This window comes from Salvia miltiorrhiza, unplaced genomic scaffold, assembly GCF_028751815.1.
Source record: "Salvia miltiorrhiza cultivar Shanhuang (shh) unplaced genomic scaffold, IMPLAD_Smil_shh Hic_asm_8, whole genome shotgun sequence".
NCBI classification, from domain to species: Eukaryota; Viridiplantae; Streptophyta; class Magnoliopsida; order Lamiales; family Lamiaceae; genus Salvia; species Salvia miltiorrhiza.
In genome coordinates, this window is record NW_026651397.1 from 577,755 (window position 1) to 585,724 (window position 7,970).

At 35.2% G+C, this 7,970-nt stretch overlaps 1 long non-coding RNA gene across 1 annotated transcript; it reads right to left on the bottom strand.

The window, feature by feature from the left end:
* Positions 1 to 5,263: 5,263 nt before the first annotated feature.
* On the bottom strand, positions 5,264 to 7,804 carry LOC131002263 (uncharacterized). The gene is made up of 3 exons (XR_009094237.1): positions 7,060 to 7,804; positions 6,091 to 6,174; positions 5,264 to 5,489 (listed from the first exon to the last, which is right to left on the bottom strand). It is a non-coding gene; the product is annotated as an uncharacterized LOC131002263 (long non-coding RNA).
* Positions 7,805 to 7,970: the final 166 nt, after the last annotated feature.

Here is a 7,970-nt window from a genome sequence, read left to right on the forward strand (position 1 = left end):
CGTGAAAATACTTGAATGCTAAATTTAATAAATATGCAATGCATATAAATTAAATAACTAAATTTACAAATGTTTTTGTATATCATTTTTGTTGGAATTAAAATAAATTCATTTTCTTTATATCCGGCGTGAATCATCCTGACTTCTAAGTTCAAAATAATTCTAAATTTAGCTAAGAAATAACGGGGTGTTACAATTTTATATGCATTTCTCATGTAATTCAAAAAGCTCAATAACTTACTAATCATGCTCATCTCATAAATACTCAAATAATTCATATAGTCTTACTAACATAGCATTAACTCATATGCACTGCTAGTTCACTTACATGACTTCACATACTCCACATATCTCAACTTAATAAATCATCGAATAGTTAGAAAATTTGTATTTAATGGAAATAAATTCCAAAAATTTAAATACAAATATTTTTAACTAAACACATTGGCATGCTCAAAATAACTCAATTAAAATCGAGCATCGCTCGTCTCTGGCCTTATGACTCACGGCCTTCATCAAATCTGAACCTTGGTGTTTAAATTAATCTAAGTAAATTATACGTGCAATATTTAATAAATATAAACACATATATAAACTCAAATCATTCAATATGTTCCAGAAAATGCCACTTTCTTGAGCAAAACTCACACCTACTGATTTGGCATAAATTCGTTCACCCAATAGTACTTTTGTACATGGTCCCTAAATGTTCCTTATGTTCATCTTCATTCTTGGAGTCACTAAGACGAACTTATCCAGGTGAAGGTAGAATACTCTATCAATGATGCCCATGAATATATCTGGGCATTTGTTAGCCTGAATGGCACAACTACAAACTTGTAGTGGTCATAACCCGTTCTAAAAGTTGTCTTGGGTGATGACATCCGATCCTCAATCGATCTTGGAAAACACATTTGCACCTTTGAGTTGGTCAAACAATTCATCTACCCTCACTAAAGGATATTTATTCTTGAGTATTAATTTGTTCCACGCTCTATTGTCTGTGCGCCTTTTTAAAGTACCATACTTCTTCATAACATACAAAATATGCGCTCTTGATGGGAATGCACTAGACATGATTAAACTTAGGTCTAGTCGTTTTCTGCAATTGGATCTCTAGGTTCTCCAACTCCCTTGGAGTAATCTTGTTCGATGCTTTTGATACACGTGTCGATCCTGGTACTAGGTCGATGGTAAATTCTACTTATCTATTGGGTGGCAGTCTTGGTAAGTTCTCCGGATAATCATAATGAAATTCACGTATAACTTCTACGTCCTCAACTGTCCTTTCTGTGCTAGCTCATCCGTTTAGGTATACAAGGAAAACTTGGTAATGTTTCTTATTTATCACCTTCATGGCTTGTATGTATGAAATAACTGATATTCTCTCCTTATACTTATCTCTTGAAAACTTAATGCGTCTATTCTTGAAGGTTTGAAGGAGATTTCTCATTTAATGCATAAATCGTAGCATATAATTCTCAGCTAACCAGTCCATTCCTAGGGTTACATCTACGTTCCATATTGGTATAACATCAAGTTATTCGCTACCACCTTAAGTGATCTTACATTCAATTACAGGTTCATATAACTACGCGTTACTACCGTTATCCCTTCTACGGGTGAAAAGTTTTTTTTTTTTTTTTTTTTTTTCATGTCTTGACCACTTTGTTCAGTTTGAATTTGTGTCGGTTGATCCCCGAGCATAACTACCTTGGCGTCTAGAGTTTTGTTGAGTAATTCAAAGTACGTAAACTCACCGTGGTTGGCGAATGCCATTCTTATCTCATACTTTAGGCCAGGTCGAAACTTCTTCAGCATCTATTCATCGATGTCCACCTATTGTGGGGCATAACGGATATGTCGCAGCAAATCTGGTCGTACTTGGTCATAGACATCTTGTTTTGCTTGAGGTTGAACATTTTCGTTTCTTTCCACTTATCGCAGATATAAAAAAAAATATGTAATATGTGTCCGTCTTATAGTCTTACTAAGACAAGTTTGCTAACATTCTTGAGTCATTGCTTTTCTTTTGGCCTCCCACCAAAATCTGTAGATCTAGTCAACTGGAATGCAACATATGAAGTCGTTCTGGTGCGGTACAAAGAAAATCAAAGATTCTCTTCATCGTCTTAATCTAGAGTTTACCCTCAACTGGATTCTTAGTTTCATTGATAAAACAATCTTTACTCGAGAAAAAGTTCATCCATCTTTCGTGATGGTTCATTTCTGTCCCCACCTCGTTTCTAGCTTCTCATCTACCAGACATTCTATTTTTAACAAAAAAAAACGATCATCAATACATTCCTTTTCTCATATCACATGTGTAACACTTTTTCCATGATTCCATCGTGAAATCAGCATAGACAAAATAACTCAAGTCCTTATTCTCAACCTTACGGTTTGTACTATAAATTGTTAACAAAAGGAGTGGTCGATAATAATCAGAGGAGAAATACTAATCTCAACTAATTTAGACACAACTGAAAGTCAATTAACCATGCTATAGTTTGGGTGACTTACTAAGTCAATATACTAACACTTCTTAGTCGTATACCTCAAAAGAATCTACTAGAACAACTCAAAAGTTGCAAAGGCTCAAATCTCGAATGATATAAAGTGCTGCAGAAAATTTGTTCAAGAGACTCAAATAAATAACCAGAGGGTAGAAAGGAGTAACTACCAAGTCGAACAAAATGACCTAGAGTGAGAACCCATCTGATTTTTTTTTTTTTTTTTTTTTTTAAACTGAAGTTGAAATACAGGGGTTTATAAACCCAAAAGACGTCTACTGAGATTTGGATCATGTGGACTGGCCAGGTCCAACATAATCACTTCCCAGTTACACGGGAAACATCATCCCGAACTTGGTAATTCTGGGTCTTCTAAATTCTCATCATACTATACATAACAAAACTTAAGTTCACACCAGCAAGCTAAAAGCTTAAACTCAGGGTCCTATGTTCTAGACTCTTGTTTCGAAAGTTCAATATTTTTCGACTCTCCTCTCATGTTGCGGTGGTGGTGGCGGAGAATTATCCCGCCTATCTTTCACATCACACTCTTGATGACATCTTTGAGGCATTTTTGAAATCACAAAAGGAAAACTTAACTCGACCAACGCTCTAAGCATCCTCAAAACTCAAGTTCAATTTACTAACTCAACTTTAAGGAAACCCTCACGGTCACCTTAACATTCATCTGTAAGGCAATAAGCACTCACGAAATGCTAACAAAAAGACCACTCTGGTCAACCTAATATATCCATCAGTAGAATGCCTCTTTTTAGAGGACTTACATAAAGGGGTTATATAAACCCTACAAAACCATAGTATCTATCGTAATGTCCCTTCTAAACCGACACCATTAATAGTACTATGTCTCGGTCTGGACCTCTTACAGTAATTGCTACCAGTTAACTCATCTAGTTGCTACTTTAGCACACTAGGAACATCCATCTATTTAACATCAGTAGGGTACTATATTCGCATGCTTATCTATCATCATGTCAAAATCTCAAGTACCAGTATCTCCTAAGTAAGTTATATACATCGCAATGTAATTGCAACTAATCAAAAACGAGGGTGTACCGCGCATACTCTCAAGATCATCCTTAGCTCTAGCCTACATCGACTTCTCTTCTCATCCTCATCAACTCTAGCCCTCCTCGGCTACTTCTCATCCTCATTATCGTTTATCATTTTATCATCTTTGGTAACTGATACTCAAGGATCGACTCGATATCTACTACACTCTTCTAGAGTCCCTGGTAGAAAACAAGCATCCGGTCAGTAGATCCGCATAGAAAATCTGGGTATCTGTAACAAATCCCATCTCCTGTGGGTCCAATGCTCAAGACGACATGTCCCATCATATTGAGTGGCTTTCTTCCTTGCTCAATCCTACCACTCGATTGGTAGCACGGGGACTAGGTGCACGATGCCATCCAGTCTAGTAACAACCATAAGGCTTTCATCCTTTCATAGTCTATGAACATGTGTTTGAAAATCTGCTAGGGTATCTCTGTACCACATACTGTACGCCTCGTCCTCGTATCCGATCTTTCCTGAGTTCGATCTCACAACAGTCCACTTTCGTGCAGTGCCAACAGTCCTGGCCAACCTATAAGGAGAACTTAAAGGTGACTCTAGGAACTAACTCTACTTGGCTCCAGCAACAAAAATAAACAAAACATAACTTAGCAAAACTCCTATTAAGTAGTACTGTTATCTTAAAACTCAAGCTCAAAACATCTAAATTCTCATCTCGTCCCGTCTTTACTTAGTAGGGAATCTCTCTAAACAATGATATTTGATCCCTTAATCTAAATCATCGTGACTCAGTAAGACAACTCAACAATTCTCTCTCAAAGCCATCTCCAAAGACTATGGCTCATGATACCTCCTCAAGTACCATTAAGGTTGCGTGAGCAAAACTCGCGTCACAAAATAACTCAACATATCGTACAATATCTCATTGCAGCATGCTAATAACTCATCATTAATCATGCTATTATACTCAAGCTCATAACTCAAACTCATAACTCAAACCAACAAGTACTTAAAGCAATTGCTAATTCTCTCAAGCTTTAGCTCTAAGTTCTCATTTCATCCTTCTACTTAGTAAAAAAAAAAATCTCTCTTAACAATGACATTAGATTCCTTCATCTAAATCATCGTGACTTATCACAACTGCTCAAACAATTCTCATCACAAAACATCTCAAATACATCACATCATAACTCATAATTATGCATCCTCAATCATATAACATCATATGATATAAACGCTCTCATGATTCATCATGTAACATCAACATATGCTCTTACAACATAATAACTCATTATTAATCATGTTGTCATCCTCAAACTCAAACTATGCACCTTTAAAGTGTAACATCATAACTCATCATATAACCTCAACATCATGCTCTTCAAAATTTAACGTCAAATAAACTTTGAAATTTTACATACCTCGTTGAGCCTGGTGTGATGGTGCGCTGAGCTCACGGTTGTTAATAACTATTAGTCTAGCGACTCATTCTAGACTAAACTCAAGACTTCTAATTCAGAGCTTTCCTTCGCTCTGATACCACTTTGTCACAGCCCGCCCTAACTAAGGATAGTTAAGCCGAGTGATCTACGACTAGGGATGGGGTTAAAGAAGAAGGGGAAGAAAAGGGGCGTCATTTATAGCCGTAAAACTTACTCATCTTAATAAAACTCGTCATTTTTATTCATGAATACTCAATTGAAAATAGTCTATGAAAGACAGCATAAAACTTAATTAATATCATTAATCAAGTTATACATCATATGAAACCATTCTCTTAAGACTCAAAGTATGACATAACATACTATAACATCAACAACATCTTGCAGCGGAAAGTAGCTAGACATATGTATGAAGACATATTCTAGACAGGTTAACTATTTATTAACAACCCTGGAGACTCCGCTCATTGCAGCACCATCATCACATCAGCTCAACCTGCACATTTAGAAAACATATGCAGGGCTGAGTACAAAAGCACTCAGTGGGCACGTATGCCTAGGTATAAAAATACATGCTTCAAAACTGTAAATTGTCATGCCATCATAAACAGTATAGCAAGGGAGTTTTTCGCTAAAAAGGCCCAAGCTTACTAAGTTCATTTGTGATTCTTAAAGTTCGTCTGCAGACTAAGTTCTCTTGTAATCTATCATATCTGGAACTGTGTGCCGGAGAGGTGGCCACCTCTCACGGTCACTTGACCGGCCAACCCGCTAGATGACTCACGGTCACTGGTGTACACTAGCCCTGGCAGGATAGCTATCAACTGCTCAGGACCCGAATTCGATTGCATCATTGGCAAAGCCAAAGCAGATAGATATCATACTAAAATTTAAACATTTTATGGCAAGACAATACTTGAAATAACTTTAACTCAAATATTTTGTAACGAAATAACTTGCTCAAATGTAACATTAAACTCATTTGATAGATATATAAAACTGAAATTAACAGTTAAATCATCTCATGCATTCATTCGTATAAGAGGCCTACGACACGCAGGGGATCTCTATATACGTATAGTAAAAGTAATGCCCACCTGATTGCAGTGTTTTGCTACTTAAGACAACGATTCTCTTTCCTTAGCGCGATAGGTTACTCAGACGCTTTTGTTTATTTGAACCTTTGATAACACGAAAACATGTGTTCGAGTGAATAATAGAAAAGATAACAACAAATGCAGTGAATCACTTATTCACTCATTTCTCTAACTACCCATATTTCCTTAAACGACTATATCTAACTCATATACAATCGTTCTTCCTTTATCAAAATACTTCATGTACCTTTGAGGATGTAGGAAATTCCATTTTATTCATTTATTTATCTATTATAAATAAAGAATAATTCTATAAACATAAAACGTTTTCCTTTTCCCCATTCAATAATGCCAATCTCCAATATATATACATACACATCAATAGCTCATTTATAAACTAAAAGTGATATTTTATCAACAATAAAACTTTAAAATCCTTAATAGGAATTATTTTGAATCATTTCCATCTCAACAAAACTGTATAGATTCAACTTCAACTAATAAACTGCTTTTACTCCGAACTCGTATGGAGTCGAATTTTATTTCAATAGAAACCTCTTTGAGTCTAGTTTAATTGAAAAAAAAGTGTGTTGAAAAACTCCAAGTAGTTTAAGAGATATAGCGATTTTCCCATCGCCTACCAGATTCGGCAGTTTCTGCCAACTGAAAGTCCAGATCTTTGAAAAATAGCAAACGTTTCCGGAATGACCCCAAATTTTATATGCAGATAGATAACGCATATAAATTTATACCATAAAAATTTGAGAGCTAAATATCAACATATGGTTACTGAAATAGTTAACTTAATCATCTGCCTCACGACAGTTTCAACAGATACGGGCAGTAGACTTCTCAAATTTTAAAAGGGTAGTAAACGAAGTTCAAATAACATGAAACTTTGTACAAATATTCACCACACTCCCATCTATACCCCAGAAATTTCACATAATATAATAGAAACGGGAATACCTTGAATAGGTGTATGGTATTAGTCTCTGCAGATTTTATATATGGCATAGATTAGAAGCCAATTGTGAAGAAGAATTGAATGAGATGAATAATCTTCACTCTATTACTTTATAAAACTTGCTGCAGAGGTGGGAATGGGTGAGTTGAGATAGTGGAATAGGTTTTAAAGAAGCAAAATTCTATTTGGAGATTGACTTCAGAGGTGAAGAAAATTGTGAAGTAGTAGGTGAAGAAAATTGTGAACGTATTGGTGAAGAAAATTGTGAAGTAGTAGGTGAAGAAAATTGTGAACGTATTGGTGAAGAAAATTGTGAAGTAGTAGGTGAAGAAAATTGTGAACGTATTGGTGATTGGTTTAATAGAAGAATGAGAGGGATGTGGATGAATGAGAACCATATGTGCTTAATCTCATATAAACACATTAAGATATATAAGCCTAATTCTCATTGAAGCATAAAATTCACTTGAGCTTGCCTCTAACATAAATTAAATTACTCATGGGCTTAAGTAAACAATCGATAAAAGATTCATATTTAACACTTCAGTGTTAAATTCTCCACAATAAATTAATGGACTCAAAATATATTTTGAGTGCATCATCTATTGAAAATAAAAAAAATAAATCATCACATATATAAATTATCAAATTCATATAAGTTCGTATTTTATTAATGGATGCTGATCCCTAATTACCATAATCAATCCTTAAATCAGTAATTTAAAAGTATATAATCCTTAATAAAAAGTCGGGTCATTACACCACCTCTCCGGCACACAGCTTCAGATATGATAGAATACAAAAGAACTTAGACTGATCAGTCGAACTTTAGAATCACAAATGAATTTAGTATGCTTGGGCCTTTATAAGTAAAAATCCCTGGCTATACTTTTGAAATGGCATGACAATTTAC